The sequence below is a fragment of the Alosa sapidissima genome, chromosome 12 (assembly GCF_018492685.1).
Source record: "Alosa sapidissima isolate fAloSap1 chromosome 12, fAloSap1.pri, whole genome shotgun sequence".
NCBI classification, from domain to species: domain Eukaryota; kingdom Metazoa; phylum Chordata; class Actinopteri; order Clupeiformes; family Clupeidae; genus Alosa; species Alosa sapidissima.
In genome coordinates, this window is record NC_055968.1 from 5936069 (window position 1) to 5956949 (window position 20881).

Consider the following 20881-nt stretch of genomic DNA (forward strand, 5'->3'; position numbering starts at 1 on the left):
GATTTTGTTGGGCAGAAACAGGGCTGAGTATTGCCACTGCCTCCGCCAGCCAGCCCCCCACCTAATCACCCCTGCCCGTCCCACCCCGTCCTGCCCCTGGATGGAACATGTTGTCATCAGTTTCACATCAAAAAATAAAAGATTGATTAAACATATCAGAAACTACAGATCAAAATGCAATATTGCTAATTGTAGCACCCCCTACAGGCCAAAGGTCAATTTTTTGAGCGTCCTCCTAATAGGGTCATGAATATATGTAGTAAGTTTGGTTATGATACATGGCAGGGTTGCTGAGATATGAGCTCACTTCCCGTTTTGCGGCTTCGCCACCAATTTCGATTGGCTGTTACGGGCGAAAGCTTTTGTCAATTGTTCCAGAGAGCAACATATTGATAGGTTATGGCCTGAAGATGGTCTGTGCCAATTTTGGTGAAGATCAGATAAAATTTGTGACCTGTGAAAACTTTTTGATGTTTTTGATTAAATCCAACATGGCGGCCGAATCAATTACGATGACATCACAAGTTGGCCTGGGTCGGCCTAAGGACCTCCAACAGTATTACCATACACCACTAGTACATTTTAATTCCAAACACATCAACAGCTACAGGCCAACATGCATTTTTGCTAATTGCAGCGCCCCCTAGAGGTCAAAGGTCACCAAATTTCTTGAGCGCCCCTCTGATTGGGTCCTGAGTCCATGCACAAAGTTTGGCTTTGATACATGCAAGGGTTGCTGAGATACGAGCTCACTTCCTGTTTGGCGGCATTGCCGCAAATTTCGATTGAATATTAAGGGTGAACAGTTATAGTTCCGAAGACAAAACACCACAACTTTTGTAAGGCTTGGTCTGAAGATCATGTGTGTCAAGTTTGGTGACGATCGGACAAAATTTGTGACCTGTGAAGTTTTAGTTTCACTTTCACTAAAATCCAATATGGCGAAAAATCCATCATGGTGGAAAATGACGTCATAGGATGCGTTGAATTTGGCTTGGTCCAAGGATTCCAACGATACCTCATTTTTGACAATTGGGTCTACGGTTCACAAGTTATGTGCGTGAACGCACATCCAACTTTGGCCTGTTGGTGGCGCTAGAGCGCTCAAGGTGCCGGCATGAAACTTGGTGAAATTAATCATTGGACTGTCCCTAATCAGTGTGCCAAATTTCACAACTTTTTACCAGACGGTTCTATGGGCTGCCATTGACTTCAATGACAGAAGCGTAATAATAGGGAAGAAAACATAGAAACACAATGGGTGCCTTTGCAGCTTCGCTGCTTGGCCCCCAATAATTGTTTTTGCCTAGCCTGGCCGTGAAAGAACTTGCCCTTTTTCAATGGCGCCTTTCATTAAATAATTTGCACTGCTTTGTACAGACCCACTCCACCTGAAAGTTATGAGCTAGGAGCTACTGAGGTAAGCAGAGCATCTCTTTTTTGTTGTCATAGTGGCTTAGTGGATGACCTTGCCCTTTTTGTGATTGCCAGAACCTTCTGAGGAGGTCCTCACCAGCTGAAGGATCTGAACACCCTGGCGTGGGTCTGCTCTCTCAGTGATCAGTGGCACTGGTACCTTGCAATCATCAGTCAGCACCTCTGACAATCAGCAGCAGTAAGAGCTGAAAACCCAGAACTTGTGTAAGCCTTGCTGTAAAATGAAGCTCATTGTAAAAATAAGGTATATGATACAATATGTGATTTATTACAGGAACTAAAACCCACATAGACTTGTATAAATCACCTGCTTTGTTACTCTTTCAATCTCATGAGTGTATGTGTTATATGTGCAACAGCAGTATTCAGTCTTGAACAGTTCGTTCTATTTTTCTGCATACTTGTTTCACAGTTCAGTGCTGTTAAAGTTAAATAAATAACCATTGCTAAATTTCATTCGTCTGAAGTGTTCCCCCAAATTAAAGCAGGACAAAATTGTGCAATTTCATTCTCCTGTGCAATTATCAGAAAACCATTCATAATGGCCCTGAAGAAATTAAACTAGTCCTGTTAACCTGTAGCTGAAATGCACACCCAGTAATAATTTAATTATTACAAACAACTGGAATTGGCTGAGGATTGATTTCCAAAGTACTTACATTAAAACTATAATAGGTATTTTTAATTACCCAATTAAATATTACCATCCTCTTAAATAAAGAGGAAAGGGCTTTTTTGATGCATGCAATGCATGCATTTAAAATATGTGTGAATTAATGTGTTGGATACCCCAAGAAGGATGTTCATTTGTTCCACTGTATCCAAACCGAGTTTGGTCTCTGAAATAATGGCAATCCAAAGCTAACTACACCAATTCAGAAATGTACTGAATCTACATAAAAAATAACTTTTACCTCAAGAAAGGCCATTGCAACTTCCCACACAGGTTTTCCAATTACTATGTACAGTCTTGTTTCTTTCCAACTACAGCCTCAGGCCTCAGAAAGGAACAAGACAGGGGATTGTGGTATTCTATTCTCAGTCTGACTATAAAGAAGGTATCTTAGGCTTCCCACTCAATGAGGGGGTTTCCTGTTATGCCATTTTCCAAATTAAGCAAATAAATGTGCCCCCCAGGCAATAATAATAATAATATTTACTCACCATCATAAATCACACTCAAATGGAAGTATATTGTGACAGGTTGCACAGGATGCTGCAATCTATTTTTTTCCATCTAATGTGGAAAATATCAGTCCAAAGTATGAAATACAGTTCTCTATGGCATAATCCACGAACCCATTGCATCTAACAGGTTGCCTGATTCTTTGTTATCCAGAGCCAGTCTACCTCAAACTCTTCCCTGACTACTGTCACCTCACAAAGACCACTGGCTGTTACCTTGCAGCGGACTGCTACATACTCCTTATATGAAAATGATGTTCAACCTGTATTCTTTCACACAAGCTTACATCACAGACCACTTGGAGGTGCAAAACAATATCAGAATTTTGGTTGATTTGACCATCAGTTAATTTCGAACCAGGCACAAACAATAGGAGAGATTAAAGGGATATTCCACCATTTGGGGAATTACGTTCATTTTCCACCTCCCCTCGAGTTTAAAGGTACTCTAAGCGATGCTGGGTAATGTCACTTCTGTTGACTTTCAAACAAAACAGAGAGCTAGCTCGCTACTTCCCCCCCTCCCTCCCGTGCAATTGAAACTCTCCTAAACACGCATCTCGTTTGTAATTTGCTGGAACTGTTTATGTTTTTATGGGCTAGGTTTGCCCAGGTTGTTTTTGTTGCCGTTTTTGGAGCCTGGGCTATCCACAGAGATCACGTTTTTTACAGTGTATTCAGGACGCAGACAGCTAGCGGTTGGTTAGGTGATGTTTGCAATAAGTGACATAAAATGTTTTAGCCTAAAAAACGCTATTGTCATTGCATCGCTTAGAGCACCTTTAAACAATTGATTTTTACCTTTCTCCAGTTCATCCAGCCGTTCTGAGTCTGGCGATACCACTTTTAGCTCCAGCCTAGCATAGATCATTGAATCGGATTAGACCATTAGCATCTCGTCTAGCATCACGCTTAAAAGTGACTAAGATTTCTGTTAATTTTCCTATTTAAAACATGTCTCTTCTCAAGTTAGAAAGTGAAATAAGACTAACGGAAAATGAAACGTGGCGATTTTCTAGGCACTATACGGATATATGGACGCACTATATGGAACTATACTGTTATTCCGACGTAAAATGTTATTTGAATTTTATATAACTTGTTTTGTGTTGTTTGAATTATGTGATAGGCTAGCTGTAACTGTGTCTTATAAGCTTCAATTGGCAGCAAGTCAATTGGAGTCTCTGTAAGGAAAACGTTTTTTTTTTTTTTTTTTTACAATAACTTGGTGAGGAATGAAAGAACATTCATCTTACCACCCTCTATCAGCTCCTGTCCTTCTCAATGGGGAACACGGGAGAGTCTGAATGGCTGTGTATGTGTGTGTGTGTGTGTATGTATGTGTGTGTGTGTGTGTGTTCCCATCTGTGTGACCATGAAAAGCTGTGAATGGTGAGGGTTGATGCAAAAGACTATGGAGTACATGAAGTAAATAACAATAAGTAATCAATATCTCTATTTCCAGATCAGGGCTTAAATTTCACTGCGGGATTGCGGGTATTGCGCATAATTTGTTCAAGTCCCGCAACTCTAGCCATCATAATGCGAGAAATTCCCGCATACACTTTTACAGCCTGTCTGATGACGTTAATATAGCCTAATCATTAAGTGGCGTGAATGCGGTGCTATTGACCGGACTGATCAACTACCGAGTTGAACTGAACATAGCCTCATGCAGACGCACACACACACGGAGAGAGAGAGAGAGAGAGAGAGAGAACCACTTTGCGCTTACGCAAATAGGCTACGCTACCATGGCAAACTTTTACATCTGGAAAGAGCTCCTTGGTAACTATCCTGCTGGCTCAGGTCACGTCAACACTTGATCCCAGAAAGATTGTCTTCAACATGTCAACATTTATTGTATCTAATGACATAGAAAACATAATGATTTGCATACACATACCGCACTATGCACAACTTTTATTCACTAGCGACTACAGCCTAAAACCGTCAGGTTGAAGGGGGGCTAATTACTCCATAGAATTACTCTCAGGTATTTTCTTAAAGTGACAGGCACTCAATTACACCTACTCATCACCAATGTGCACTCAATTGGACCTACACACCACATTAAAGATATGCCTAAGTGTTATAGGTTAAACGTCAATATGAGGCATTCAAATTACTAAATATGTTTAGCTAGTAGTAATTACTAGTAAAATGCTATACTTTAAAAAATGCATTATTAAATAAATACACTCTATATGAATTCAAAAATATATGATAGAAACATATCACATAAGCTATCATTTTCAGTGTGTGTTTGTAGAGAGTCAAGCAGAATCTAGGATGTCCACTGTTGTGAATGATCCCACTACAGTATATATTACTGATGACGTCAGGGTGGTGGGGGCCCCAAAATCAAACACTTTTTTTAAAAAAGTATCGAAGTATTGAAATCGCAATTCTTGACTTGGTATCAGAATCGACCCCCCCTCCCCCCCAAATTGTGTAAATCCCCCCTACATGAATAACCTAAGGGGGGAATAATGAATTTTAAGCCCTGAGCATGACAAAGTAGTATAAGGATGACAGTACACTCACCTCAAGAATATGACTAGTTCAATGTATTAATTTATGAAACTGTAAAGCACAGATGCCAAAACAATATTTTCATTAGATCTACAATTGAAGAGTTCAGATGCAAAACCCTCTAAATCCGTCTGACCACATTTCTTTTAAATGAGCATTTAAAATCCGGTTCCTATAGGTTTTTGCATAGAAATCGATATTTCAGACCAGGAAGAGAGTGTTATTTGGTGTGTTTTGAAGTTAAATTATTTGATTAACTATGTGAGGAGAGCATTCACTCACCATCTTTATCTCATTTTTGACATAGGTGGCATTTAGAGGCTTTTGCATCTGAACCCTTCAATTACACTTTACAGTAAAGGTACATGAATTATCATGAATTCATGCATGAATTAATTAATGATTTATATATTACTTCATTCCTTAATATTTCATGAATCATCAGGAATTGACATTAATTTAGTTTAGTTAATGACCACATACATGAACACATCAACTAAAGCATTAGGTGCAGTGGGCACATCATTATGAATTATGATTTATTAAAAATGATCATGATGATTTCTTTTTCTGTCAAATATGGTCAGCACTACTCAAATTCTGATTTGAACACAACTTGTGCAGTTCTCTAAACACATCATTATTCCTAACTTTAGTCGAGGGGCCACAGACATGATGAACTCATGAGAAATGAACCTTAAATTAATGTAATCACGATGATCAAACTTAAGAAATAAATCATAATGATGTACCCACCTAATGCTTTAGATGATGTGTTGTTCATACATGAGGTCATGAATGAGAGACTATGAACTCATGTCAATTCCTGATGATTCATAAGATTGAATGGAGTAATGCATAAATCATGAATTAATTCATGCATGAATTCATGTTAATTCAAGTACCTTTAAGTACCTTTAAGTGTTACCCTCTACTTCATGCCTTATCATGGTGGCACATGAATGAAGGTAAACTTGTGGTGAAAAAGAAGAAACTTAAGAAGTGAAAATGGAAGACAATGCAAGGCATATGTTGTTTTACTGGGGGTAAATGCATCATTTCTACCTCTTTTTATTAAGAGTAGGGGTGGGCGATATATCGTCTGCGATAATATCGTGATTGTTGTTTTAACTATGTGCAATTTGACATTATCGAGTATTTAAATTAGCCTACTTATGGGGAAAAACACTCGAAATCACGCATTGAAGACTCATACATTCCCAGGAGGTGTATGCAGGGAGAAGCCCCTGGCTGCAGCAGAGCAAGTGTCATGTGATCACTAGTGGGTCACAACATTGTCCCACGCACGCCTAATGTTTATTTTGTGCAGCGAGAGTAGCCTACCTGGGATTTTATGCTGCTACTTTTGTCAAGTATCTGTTCAAGTAGCATTGATGAGACAGTCACGTTTTTTCCTACACGGTATTATATGGAGAGAAAACATTAGCCTTTGAGTATTTTAATAGTCAGTTGTAAACAAAGAACTATTCTCAAGTAACTCTTTTGTAAATGGACTGAATTTCGCTCTAAATATCTACGTTTACCGATTATGCTAACCGTTAGCATCTCTATTGGATTTCTCATATACTGTACATTAGCCATAAGATAACACATTAGTTTCTATTCTGTAACTTGGAATGCTAGCCTACATGAGTGCTCTTAAACAAAACATAGAAGGAGATAACTGATGTGTAGGCTACTCTGTTGGTCTGCTTGTTTTACAGTGAATCCTATGTAAAGGTTTGAAAGGAACTTCAGCTTCAGACTTTCTCTTGGGAAACTGTTAGGCCTATTCATCTTCTCTAATGTAGCTGGCTAGACCATGTCATTGCCACACACCCAAGTGGGGGCAGAATTGGAAATGTGTCATAGAGTGACAATGCATTGGTTGATTTGGTTAAAAAGTCACAGGTTAGGTTATTATGACCGCCGCGCAGCGAAGCGGCGGTCATATAGGTTTAGTCAGATTTTTTTTTTTTTTTCTTTTTTTTTTTTTTTTTTCGCATGCCCAAATTTCCGTCAATGATTCCCAGGACACTGAAAGACCGGGGTACACGAAACTTGATGGGCATGTAACCCCACATGGATAGCATGGAACCATCGTTTTTCGTTTTGATCTGTAGCCCCCCCGCTGGACTGGACCCCGAAAGGAGTGTAGGGCAGACACAGTTTTCTGTGAATATCTCGAAAACCGTAGGGTTTGGGAGGACCATTTTTTTTTGTGTGTTGATCTCAAGGGGCCATGTCAACCTATTCCATAACCACTCATTTCATGTATAGCGCCACCTAGTTAAACACAAAAAAGTAAAAATGAGGTGTTGTAATTGAAGGTATCTGTGACCTAACATAGTCAAAACTGCACGAAATTGGAAGTGTAGGATCATTATGACACCCTCTGTATGCACGCCAAGTTTTGCGGAATTCCGTTCATGGGGGGCCACACAATAAATTAATTTATGTTACTATACACCAACTGGCCTGTAGGTGGCCGGAGACAGTTTTCTGTGAATATCTCGAGAACCGTAGGGCCTAGGAGGTCCACCTTTTTTATGTATGTTGGTCTTAAGGGGGCATGTCAACCCATCCCATTACCACTTATTTCATGTATAGCGCCACCTAGTTAAAAATTAAAAAGCAAAAAATTAGGTGTTTTCATCAGAATATCTCTGGCTGACAAGGTCAAAACTACACGAAATTAAAAGTGTAGGATCATTATGACACCCTCCGAATGCATGCCAAGTTTTGTGTACTTTCGTTCATGGGGGGCCTTACAATAAAATAATTTATGTGTACATTTAGTGACGTACACCAACAAGGATTCCCGGGACACTGAAAGACCGGGGTACACAAAACTTGGTGGGATGTACCCCCACATGGATAGCATGGAACCGTCATTCTTCGTTTTGATCTGTAGCCCCCCCCCCCCCCCCGCTGGACTGGACCCCCCGAAAGGAGGGTAGGGCAGACACAGTTCTCTGTGAATCTTTTATGGTATGTTGGTCTCAAGGGCCCACATCAACCTGGCTCATAATCACTCATTTGTGATTTGCCCCCCCCCCCCCGGTAAAAAATGAAAATCAGTAGGATTAAAAGAAAGCCAAAATAAATATTCATCATCATCATCATGGCTGCATTTTCAGTATTGGCGAGAAGTAGTCGTTTGTCCACTAGATGGCGCATCGTTGCAGTGAGACGTAATTTTGTTGGAAGTTAAAAGTGGGTTGGAAAAAACAATGGAAGCTTCATACAAGGACTGTAATTTACCGCAGCGAACATCTAATAAGGATAGGACGATGTTCACATGAAGTGTAATTCCCATTTCTTCTTGAAGCAGAAATAAATCTGAGGATGTTTATCGGACATGCTTGGTTTTTACTGCAGGTACGTTAATCTTGTAATATCAATAAGGACCTAGGTAATGTTACCATTAGCGTTGGTTGAGTAATGGAGGCATTTGATTTATTGCATTTGTAGAAAACTATAAATGCGGTTATACCAAGCAAATGTATAGCAGCACTGTTTGTATCTTTCGACTGTCATTTATTGCACGTGCTACAAAATCATTCTGTGCAATGGAAGATTTACCAACGTTACACCGGTCTGATACAGTTTTGCCTATACATGCGTGAGACTGAGACGCCTGTTTATTTTGTTTTAAGTGCGTGCAGGGTGTGAGAGGGGAATCGATGTGCTTTGATTACAGCTTGGTAGTTGTAGTCTGTGAAATTAAAAAGCACGTGTGTGAAGTATCCAAACAATGACACCTTAATTTCATTATGGCTGCTTTAGCAACATACCTTAAGCTACTGTGTAGTGGGTCCCATTTAGAAGTGGCTACTTCATTCGCGCTTTCCTTGACTCATGGAGCTGCGTGAATGTTATTACAACTTTTCGCCACGATATGACAGTTTAAGTCCGCTTGATACTGTACGGCGTAAGCCATTGGAGATTTTATTTCTGTCGCCAGCATAGCCTATTGACAATTTATGTTGTAAATAGGCCTACCTTATAATCCTACCTGTAGCTTATTAGGATCTAGTTTGTTAGTTACCGTTTTGTCATAACTCCCTGATGCATTTTTGCATTTAGAATAGCCAGAGCGTGTATATCTCAATCGGAAAATTAAACAATATCGGGTGCCTATGGACTAGGCTGGGTGAACCCAGCCTGATCTGCCCGCTATTTATTTTTTGATTTCTTAAAAGATTGAGCTTGGTCTGATGAAAGCCAGACTAGCCATGGACCTCAGTTAAACAATGCAAGGGAACATGAATCAGCCTATATTTGCACTAACAATAACGGACAAAAGCTCTTCAACTTTGGCCTGTTAAAATGTGTATGAACAGTCTAGCGACGCATTTCATCAAGGCCCATTTGGACATGTCAGTTATTTGCACCACTGGTTAGATGTAAAACAGCATTTCGTTTCAGACTAGGCTACTGTTACTTAATTTGTGCATTAACAATAACGTTTCAGACTACTGTTACTTAATTTGTGCATTGACAATAAAGTATTACATGAACTAAAGATGACTAAAATCTTATGTAGAAGAAGAAACATTCACAAAAAATCCATCCATCCAAAAATGACCTTTGTTTTTGATAGCTGTTGAAAACGGCATGGAACTGACAGAGATGTTTTTGTTTAAAAATACATAAAAAAATAAATAAATAAATAAATAAATAAATAAATAACATTATGCTGATACCTTTTGCTTTTCCCAAATACAATGTAGCCTACAGGTGTAAGTGACCTTTCATCAATCCAGTTGCAATGGATGAACTGTGATGAACTGCCCTACTTGTGATTGTTTAGAGATTTTAAAGGTTTTATAACAATGCTACATCTTCTTTGGCTATTCTACAATCTATTCACCTTTTCAGCACCAGTAGGCTACTTTCTGTGCAGCCGCACACACACACTCAGGCATGCCAAACAAGCATACACAAAAGTTTCAAGAGTGGGGGATGGAGTAAAATATGGAGACAAATTGAAGTGTGCTTTATTTTCGCGGAACGGATGTACAGGACTGAGCGGCGGTCATATTTTGTACCGCTATGCGGTACATCTAGTTGGTTATTATTGTAATGATGCTATTCATAAATAATGAGCTGTAAAGTAACTCAGACTTTAACAAAAACATTTTTTAAAGGATATCGACTAATTATCGTTATCGTCAAAATCACAAAAAATATTGAGATATTATTTTTTGTCCATATCGCCCACCCCTAATTAAGAGTATTCTTTTTTCAGTTACACAGATATCGTGATGTATTGTATAATTGCATCATTATCATGGGCAACATATTGTGGTAATGACAATGAGCAAAAGAGACTGCAAGCATGTTTTTGAGTACAACTACAGTAAACACTAGCAAATCTGAGTAGAGATGGAAAGTGAAGGCAATATCAGGCTCTGCATGCACTATTTTAATCTGTGAGAATTATGAATTGAGGAAGATTTAAAGTGAGAAAACTAAACTTGTATTAAATCCCTGCAATGAAATCCATACCCAACAACATTAAATTAAAAAAAAGGATATGTGAACAAATCTTTGCTAAATGCCCTATGGCGTAACACTCTTTGGTGATTTTTTTTAACAGTAATCCCAACACTTTCCCACTCACTGAAGAAATCTTTTTCTTCTGTCAGTTATCTTTCTTGATGCACTCAATTTCAGAACTGTAGGATATTGAGGAACAAAACGCAGTGTCATCCTGACTGACTTTGTTGACTATTCTGACATGCCTTGCACTGACTCACTGAACCTGAAGGATATTACTGAAGCAGTGAAGCTGGGTACAGAATTCATTTCAATGCTTAATAGTCCAGTGGACAAAAAGGTGAACCCGGAAATGTTGAGTACACCAAAGTTTTATGATGGAAATATATAGTATGGGTTCCCAGCATGCAGAAACTGCCGGATGCTAATTTGCATATGTTGGGCAATTTGTGTAATTGAGCTAATTAGCATAAATGAGCATAATCACCTATATTGATCATATTATAAGAGCTGCTTGGCCAAAATGGACCATGTTAGTATGTTTTTAGGGGTTACTGGAGATGCTGAGTCCATATCTGACATTTTAAAGATTCAAAAACACTATTTAAACTTGGTTTGGTCACGTTTTTACTCTCATTAAGCTGATTTTGCTGAGTTTTTGGGGGCGATTTAGACGGATTTTTTGAGGATAAAAATGTTCAGTGTTTAGGAATAATTTGGATTCTCAAGTTATTTCTGAATTCCACAATCATTTTGGAAATAGCTATTCACTGGCCCTCTGCTGTGACTCACAATTGAGTAACAAAGGGAAGAACTAGCCTCTACTACTCCTCACTGTCCTCATCCGTTGTCCTGTCGCCATCTTCTCCAGACTCTTCATCCCTGTCCTTCTGCTGTTTTTGCTGTGTAAATATATTGCCACATGTAACATCACTGCCTTTGCAGAAACAATAATTAGTACAGGCCAGGCCTGCAGCTGCACAGCTGCACTTTCCAGATACATGTATACACAGTTTTAACCCAGCTTTGCAGTTACAGCTGATAACATCTAACAAATAAGGAGGAGCAACAGGACTTGAATCAAGGGTGGGCAACTTCCTCTCCTTTCTTCATACCTGTCTTCTAACTCCCTCCAAACGCGGTTATATCCACAGCCGGTGGATCACGACGGTCTGCTGCTTTCCAAAGCAGCACCTGTAGATGGGCACGTTTTCCATGGAGAAGCAAGACCTCACCGCCAGGAATGAATTACTGCACGGGCCTACCGGGCAAGGCCCAGGGGGCCAAGGGGTCAGGGGACCCTGAAGCCCAAGCCTTTGCATGAAATCATTGCCTCATTATCAACACATCAGGATGTAGGCTATGAATCTGATTGAATTTAGTATTGGCCATCCACAAAATGCACCAGAATACAGGAAATCACATCAAACAAATTAAAACATTTCTGAGGAAGGACCCCCAAACCCCCCTTCCACATATGCGACAATTAATGGGGGGCCCTTAATACATCTGGGCCCAGGGGCCCGAAAGTTCATAATCCGTCCATGCTCACCGCTAGGTGGAGGCCCAAGCAAAAGGATCCGAAGAGAACCCTTGTAAGGGGTACTGAAAAGCTTACAGAGGCCTTCAGACCTTGAGCCCCTGCCCCCGCCGGACAGCTTTAGGCTGGAGTTGGCGGTGGCCCTGGCTGCGGAGCAGAGCAGAGGTGGAGCGGCAATGAGGTGGTGCCTTGAGGACGGACGGTTGGCGGAGCCTGTTTGAGTCGGCCTGTTCGCCGGTGCTCTTTAGAAAAATAAGGGGAAAAAAAGTTTGTTGTGTGAAATCCGATGGCACGAGCCAGAGAGAAGGTCTAGGCTTTGGCGCGATCATGGCGGTGTGGAGCGGCCGGAACAGCGGAGGACAGCTCTGCGACAAGGCAGAGGAGGGACGCCAACGTCGGTAGCTGTAGCCTGATTGCGCAGCGTGGTCCGGCTGCGATGGAACTGGAGTCTGCTGCCCCGACTGGCGAGACGACGGAGTGGAGCATCGGAGGTGCAGTGCCAGTTACGGTGCTCAGCTGGGGAGTCTGTGGCAGTGGAGGCTAGGCCCCGCCAGGTGTTGGAGGAACGTTGCGGTGGTGCACACTGCGAAAGTGCGACCTGAGGGCGTTCTCTGAAGGGAGCTGGGGACGAGAGGCGACAGACCAGGTGACTGCTAGCACGCCCCGCATTGGGCCGCTGGTGGTTGTGGTTCCCCAGGGTGAGTAGGGCTCTTGCGGTGTGTGCACCCCACCTGCTGTGTGGCAGTGCCAGAGACTAATTGCTGGACTGAATGAGGGAACGCCCGCACCGAGGATGGCCATGGCTTGTTGGGGGAGCTGTGCAACGCCAGTGTGCTGGACTGTGCTTGAGATTCCCACGATGTTGCGCTGAGGATTCTGGGAGAACTGAATGATCATCTCAATACCAATGTTTCCCAAAAGGCTTGTCCCAAGGAGAACAGTATTACCTTAAACACACATGAGGAAACTGAACAGTCCAATCAGTAGACTAGGATAAGCTAGCCAACTAGCCTGATATACTTGAAATGACTGCATATCAATGTAAATATACAGTACACACAAGCACAAGTTTAAACTTCATGTAAATGTTATTTATCACTCTGCCACAATGCTGCTGCTACTACTACTCTGTCAGAAGGTTACAGATAGATAGATAGATAGATAGATAGATAGATACTTTATTGATCCCCAGGGGAAATTCAAGAATACCCTAGGACTATGTAAATATACAACACAACTACCTCTATTTTTTTGATATATGTTCTATATTTCTATATTTTGATATATGTTCTATATTTCAGTCTCACACTTTAATGTCTGTATGTGGTATGTCTGTATATTTTTATTTTTTATTGTCTATGGCTATGTCTATGTCTAAAGTATGTCTATGTCTGTATTTAAAGCATGTCTATGTCTGCATGGGAAAGTAAGAAACGAAATTTCAATTCTTTGTATGACCAGTGCATGTAAAGAAATTGACAATAAAGCCGACTTGACTTGACTTGACTTGACTATGCTACTTTGTTTACAATATTTCCAGGCTTCAACCAGACAGCTGAATTTGGTAGAGTTGTAATAGAAATAGTAGGCCTAAGCTATAGGCTGATCTGCATAAAGTGTGCTGTCATAAATATCAGACATTCAGTATTCTCTCTTTTTATATCAGGATATAAAATAATACAGATATATTACATTGTAATCCTCTGGTATTCTAAGGTAGGTAAAAAGAAAAATCAAGGTTCATATCAAACCGTGGGTCAAAAATCGTGATATGAATCGAATTGTTAGGTTGGTGTATCGTTACAGCCCTACTGTATATCGCTACAGCCCTATCCTCCAAAAATCTGTCTAAATTGTACCAAAAAACTCAGCTTAATGAGAGTAAAATGTGACCAAACCAAGTTTAAATAGTGATTTTGAATCTTGAAAGAATCTTGTCAGATATGGACTCAGCATCTCCAGTAACCCCTAAAAACATACTAACATTGTCCATTTTGGCCAAGCAGCTCATATAATATGATCAATATGCTATTATGCTAATGTATGCTAATTAGCTCAATTACACAAATTGCCCAACATATGCAAATTAGCATCCGGCAGTTTCTGCATGCTGGGAACCCATACTATATATTTCCATCATAAAACTTTGGTGTACTCAACATTTCCGGGTTCACCTTTTTGTCCACTGGACTATTAAGCATTGAAATGAATTCTGTACCCAGCTTCACTGCTTCAGTAATATCCTTCAGGTTCAGTGAGTCAGTGCAAGGCATGTCAGAATAGTCAACAAAGTCAGTCAGGATGACACTGCGTTTTGTTCCTCAATATCCTACAGTTCTGAAATTGAGTGCATCAAGAAAGATAACTGACAATCAATGGGGCTCTATGGGCTGTCCACCGGACTGTATATTTTCTTTCTAAGCCATTTTCACATCTGTGCAAGCTTTTTATTGTTGGCTTGCCTAAACATTTGCAATAGCTGCAGATGTCTTTCAATTACCCTTGTGCTTTAAAAGAAATTTAGTTCCTAAGAGGTTCACTTGAAACACTTGATTTTCACTCCATAAAAGACAGAATGTCACATAATGATGTGGAAGCAGATGAACTTTCCCTTTTTAAATGACCTCAGCCAATAAATAATGTACCAGCGGCGGAAAGAATCCTACTATGAGGGGACTAAGATGTCATGTGTCATGAGTACACCTTAAAGGACAACTCTAGTCTAAGAACAACCTAAGGTCTATTTTCAGATGATAACAAGTGTAAACATTTGTAGAGGACCAAAACAACGCCAATCAGAGTAGTTTTGAGTGAGACCAGAATATGCTTTTACAACTAAATAGCATACATATAGCAGTCTTTGGGGGCAGCTTCGCTACGTCAAAATGAATCCCTCTTTTAAGTCAACTAGGCTCAAAACACAATCATTACACATCTGTGCTACTATGGAGAGGGTCTCTGAAGACAAACGGAAGTGTTTTTACCTTTGAAATTGTAGTTACTATTATTCTGGTCGCTGCCATCTTGGTAAGAGAGGTCTGTACAAATGTAATGCAGCACAAGCTACTGTCAATGGACACAAAGGAAGGAGAGTAATCTACTTGTACAGACTTTCTTCTTACAAGATGGCCAGAGTGGAAATGGAAGCATTTCTGTTTGTTATTAAATGTGAACTTCAATACACTGGTAGCTACCTAGCTACTCATCTGAGTGGAATCTTTGCTTCAGGAAAAAAAAAAAACACAAACGCAAATTAAGGCCAATTTATTTCTACGCTCATAGTTAACGTAGGCTAAATAGTCCGCTTCTTCAACAAGCACTTACTGTTGATTGATGATGACCCCTTGCACCTCATTTGTGTTGCACTTTTTTTCTTCAGGCAAGATAGATTCTACCACATCATGCCAACAATGACAAGCAGTTTATGTGAGTGCTTCTAAAATTTGGGAAACAGTGAATGAAGTCCTTTGACTGCTCAGCCCAGGCTGCTGAAGGGCCGCAAGTGCGAAGCAAATGAACTTCAAAAATGACATCAAGTTCACAGTATTCAGACCGGCCTCATTAACATTAACGGCCCACCGGGAATGCTATCGATCCTCCCGATTAACGACCTCAGCTATGGCTCTCCGCATCCTCCTCTTTTGTCTTGTCCTCTCTGGTCTGCTCATACATCTGTGTCGGAGTGGCAAACTTGAGGAAAAAAGAAATCTGGTTTGGAATGGGAAATCAGTGACGCACACTTGAGCGATACAGCTTATGCCAGGCCATGGAGAAGAAATGCTCTCCACTAAGGCGAACCATGCGCGCGGACAGTGGAGGTCTTTGCTGCTGTCTCAAGCCATGTGTTCTCCTGAGCAGCGAGCCATGAGCGAGAGGCTGCCAGACCCAGATGCGTCGGAAAGAAAAGGCCAACGCAATTGCAGTTTCTAGCCAAGCATATCATTTGTTGTTTTGTTCTAGTTACACTTCCAAGGCTTTATTTACTCTGAGCGGCTCTGAGAGCATGTTGAACAGGGAAAAATACTCCTAAAGAACATGTCAATTTTAGGCAAGAGTTTAAGGAGAAGGGGGGGAGAAGAGCAGCCTGAATACCAATGGCTCTGTGGGAAGTTGCGGTCTGCCAAAGACTTTTTAAAAGTAAATGTGTGGAACCTAATCAATCTAACAAAGAGCAGTGATAGATCCCAAGCCCAGACAGCTGTACCAGAAAAGGTCCTATTCAGATAGATGTAGTGCAGCTAGACAACCTCTGACGTCCCTGTTACACCAACCAGGTCCTAAACTAACAAACATATTGTATGAAAAATGCCCTTTTCCAATCTCGTCTGTACTGTGGGGATGCATATAATATGTTTACTCCAGGCCTTAAATAATCCTGGTGGTCTGTTTATTAGAAGCGCTCACAGCCTGCTCTGAAAAAGCCATCAGAAATGTTGTTTCCTTTTAAAGCTGATTTAATTTCCCCTGTGCCTTCTTTGATGTGCGTCAAAATACAAGGCTTTAGAGAAAATAATATTTAGATTGTTTTTAATTCAAGCCTTTTCATCAGAAAGAAAATGAGTTGTTATTATGCCACAGAGGCCTCGTTGCACACAGCAACAGGAAAGTATATCTGCCAATTTTCCCTTTGTTTTCCCTCCAACCAAGCTCGATTCCCTTTGTGCCCACAGAGAAGAACACAGTATCCCAAATCTTAAAGGAATCACCATTCTGCTCTATTGTCATGAATCACTCATGAATAAAGATAAAACAAATACAGCTGATGCACTTCCTCGTGCATTCACTAGATTGCAAACACATTTGGAATGGCATGAATCAAGGCATGAAGTCATGCCAGAAAGATTGTATAGGCAACAGTCTACACAATTTCATCGTCTTAAGATGGAGGAGTATCTCCAAAGACACACTGACTGCAGGCTATGTGTGCATTTGCTTTTTTGCATGGAACAGAACATATTGCACCATTCAATTTTATAGTATGCAAGCCACCAAAAGGGCTGCATGGCAAAGCATCTGTTATGACATGTCATGGGTTCTTTCCACAATCGTGGGGTGACAGCCATAAAAAAACAACCACATGTTAACCTCTAGGGTGGGAAGACATTTCAGTTTATATGAAAGAGACAGGGGAAGGAGAAGGAAACAGTGTGTGTGTGAGTGTGTGTGTGAGAGAGAGAGAGAGAAAGGAGAAAGTAAAGAATGAGTGTAGGAGAGAAAGAGCAGTGCTCAAGATAGAAAGACAGAGATGCACCCAGAGAAAACAGGACAGCATTTACAGCAAGCAGAGGAGTGATGTCACGCTGGGTCTACGATTATGAGGGTCAAACCTCTCCCTGTAGAGACCCGATGACCATCGCAAAGATACAGTGTTTTTTGGTAGTGGTGGTGGTGGGGGGGGGATTCACCCAGGGCGACATACAAGGACTGGCAATGAGTGAAACCCCTGACATAATCGGAGCCAGCCTGTCCTTCCCCGGGAACCTCAGCATTCCACTATGATTGCTGTCCACGCATGCCATACCATCAGTAACACAGCCCTGACACAATCAATGCCCAGAGATCTGATCTGCCATCGGCCAGCTGTTCTACCCCCCCCCCATCCACAATTGTTGTGCCGGCCATAATGGCCATTGAGGGGGCTCCCAGGCCGATTAGACGATCCACAAGTCTGAATGACTCACCGAGTCCCTGATCAGTGGGAGCAGGAAGCACGGCGACGTGCAGCCAATGAGGTGCAGTGTCAATTACTGTCAGAGCGACAACAAATGAATGACAGCGCCGCCGCCATTTAAGCTCCCGCCACCGGCTCTTAAGCCCGCGCCCTGGGACAATGAAAGTTTAATTCATCACCAAACGCCATTGTGCCCAAGTATAGTGGAAAGAGAAACAAATAAGCCATTTTTTTTTCCGTTACCCAGTGCACCCTTTCCAAGTGCGGCATGGGCACGTTCAACAGCATGCATTTTTAACCGGCTGCTGCTGCTGCTGCCTTCAGTGCTCTGTGGCGCAGGATGCATGATTTATACACGTTATTTCAAAGCCCACTGCCTCCTCTTGATGCGCAAGTGGCACGGCTCCATTAGCAGCGGGGCAGAGTGGCCTCATCTACTGGGGGAAGGGAGGGAGAGGGACGGGGGGGGGGGGGCGTTGGGGATAGATTAGGAGGGTGGGTTACAGAGACTGTGCTCAGAGTACAGTGTCACCGTGTCCAAATGCAGATTCGGCCAGCAGAATTACATGAGAAACAACCCCTCCGTTCCAAAGCTCTGACAGCCCCGCGAAAGCCACCATCTGCACCAACTGCATATCCCGCTGACGGACCACGACGCCTGAGCGCATAAGAACAGGCTCCCACTCGCCAAAAATAGGAACAGTCCAATATTTCAGCACCCTAGGGGGGTAGCTATAAAAAATGACATAGAGACACAGACACACACCTGGAGCCCACTCCATGTAGTCGCCAGGCAGCCCAGAACATGCCCACCCCAATTCCCCACGCTTCCCTCCCCTCGCATGTCTCTTCATGCTGATGCTGTTCTTTTCAGATTGGCCTCAGCAGGGGAGTTGGGCTTTTTTTTCTCCTGGCTTTCTTTTCCTGGAGGAGGGCGAGGGGCCTCACCTTTGACCCCCGCAGGCAGCCCCCCTGGGACCCGCTCCAATAAAAAGTCCATTCTGCTCACACATACACACACACGCACACGCACACACACACACACACACACACACACACACACACACACACACACACGCCGTTGATCCCAACAGAGGAGCTGTAATGCGTCGACACACCGGTCACTTCAACAATCCCTCCACAGCTGCTGGAGCTTGCCGCTGTCTCCGATGCTGTGCGGCTCTTGAACCTGTCCGACTTTATTAAAGCCCCCTCTCCCCTGTATTTCCCGTGTCCATCCGGCAGCCGAGGAGACTGGCATTTCCAAATGGGGCCTCTGATGAAGCTTTTCTGGGCTGCTGAGCCCCTGCCATACGCCTCTGTGCTCTTCTCTCTCTCTCTCTCTCGATTGGAACAGCTCACTGCCTCTCACCTTTTCCAGATTATTCCGCGGCTTGTCTTTTAGCGGGTGTGATGGAGAGTGCAAGTCGGTCTGAGGAAGAAAACAACCCCTCCCTGCGTGCGCTAGGGGCTCTGCCCCAGCTGAGAGTGAACGTGAACGTGATGCCCCTGATCCGCAACCTCCCTCCACTCTCCACCCACCCCGCTCTAGGGCCTAGACAAACACAGCTACTCATCAGCCCCCAATTGTAAGGTATTGATCATCGCCGCGTGGTATCAAAGGCCCGTATTGAATGTTTGTGAGGGCTTTTTCTGCACTGCCGTTCACTCTCCATTCAGTCCACAGAGCTAACACAATTGAGAGGTATTAACCACTATTAATTCACTTGTGTGGAGTTGTGTGGGCCTTTCACCCCGTGATAATCCTGGGAGTGCATTCACGGGCAGCCCCTGCCGCCAGCCGCCCCGGCCTGCCCAGGCCCTGACCATTGCTCTTGTGCTGGCTCCGATTCAGTGCCCGTCTTTGACAAGAAAGTAATGAGGTTTCGATATTTAAAGACATTAAAGTTGGTTTCGGGGGAGAGGCACAGAGGGCCCTGCAGCGAAATATGGATTTGTTTTTTAGGCATTTGCCGGCTCCAGCCTCATTTCACATGTCAGAGCAGGACTCCTCACCACGTAATCTAATAAACTTCGGCTCTGTGTGGAAACCAATCCGTTTGTCCTTGACATTGCACTTAGTCTTTGCCTATTTTTTTCGGGTGTTTCTGTTGTTGCTGCCACTGCCTAAAGTTCTGCTGCCTTCCTTAGGCAACCACTCTCAATATCGCACCCCAAATTCCTCCAAGATAATTAGCTGATTAAATTACTCCGCTAAGCCGAGTGGATCTAAAGTCAGAGAGAACTAAGGGTTGGGAGAGGAAATTGGAGAAGCAGCAGCTACCTTTGTGAGCAATGAGAGTGTAACATCCTTAATGAACTTTATGAGTGGCCCGGCATGACATACAGTACATAGGAGAAGATGTTCCACAGCAAGACAGTGCCACTGCTTAACACACGGATATCGCTCCACTCATGTAAGTGCCATCTGACAGCATATAATAAAAATCATGTATTGACACAATAATTAATTACAAACTTAAATGCGCTGTGGGCGGAAGCCTAGAGATCATGTTGGATTGTCGTGACTCTGATTTGAATGTTAACACAGTATTGATTTTATGATTCTTCACTGATAGTGCGAGAATGTTCTCATGCTGAATATTCCATTTGACAGCAGACTGTGGACTGGAGTTCTCCCATGCAGACAATGAAGTGAACTCAAAAGGCAGATTCATGATTACCATGAGAAAACTATAATATATGTGCAATATTTCACACTTACCAGAACATACTGCAAATCTAAAGAGAATAAGGGAGTCAGGAAGTCACATGAAATCCAAGAGTAACTAAGGTAATGACGTGGCTATGCATAAGGCATGCCGTAACTTTGCCTCTGAGGAACTTCTCAGAGTAATACACGCTGCAACACATACAGAACGGCTATGTTAAAACTGCTCATGAATATTTATGACTGTGCTGAATATACCACAAAAGCCAAAGTAGGTCAAACTAAAGCAGTGGTTAAGACTCTGACAAACTGTTCTATCACACACCCACCACAAATA

General features: G+C 42.2%; 1 protein-coding gene across 1 annotated transcript in view; it reads right to left on the reverse strand.

Annotated features, from left to right (window-relative positions):
- Positions 1-20881, reverse strand: part of nlgn1 (neuroligin 1) — a 203201-nt gene that overhangs the window by 163375 nt on the left and 18945 nt on the right. The gene's annotated exons all lie outside the window — the stretch shown is intronic.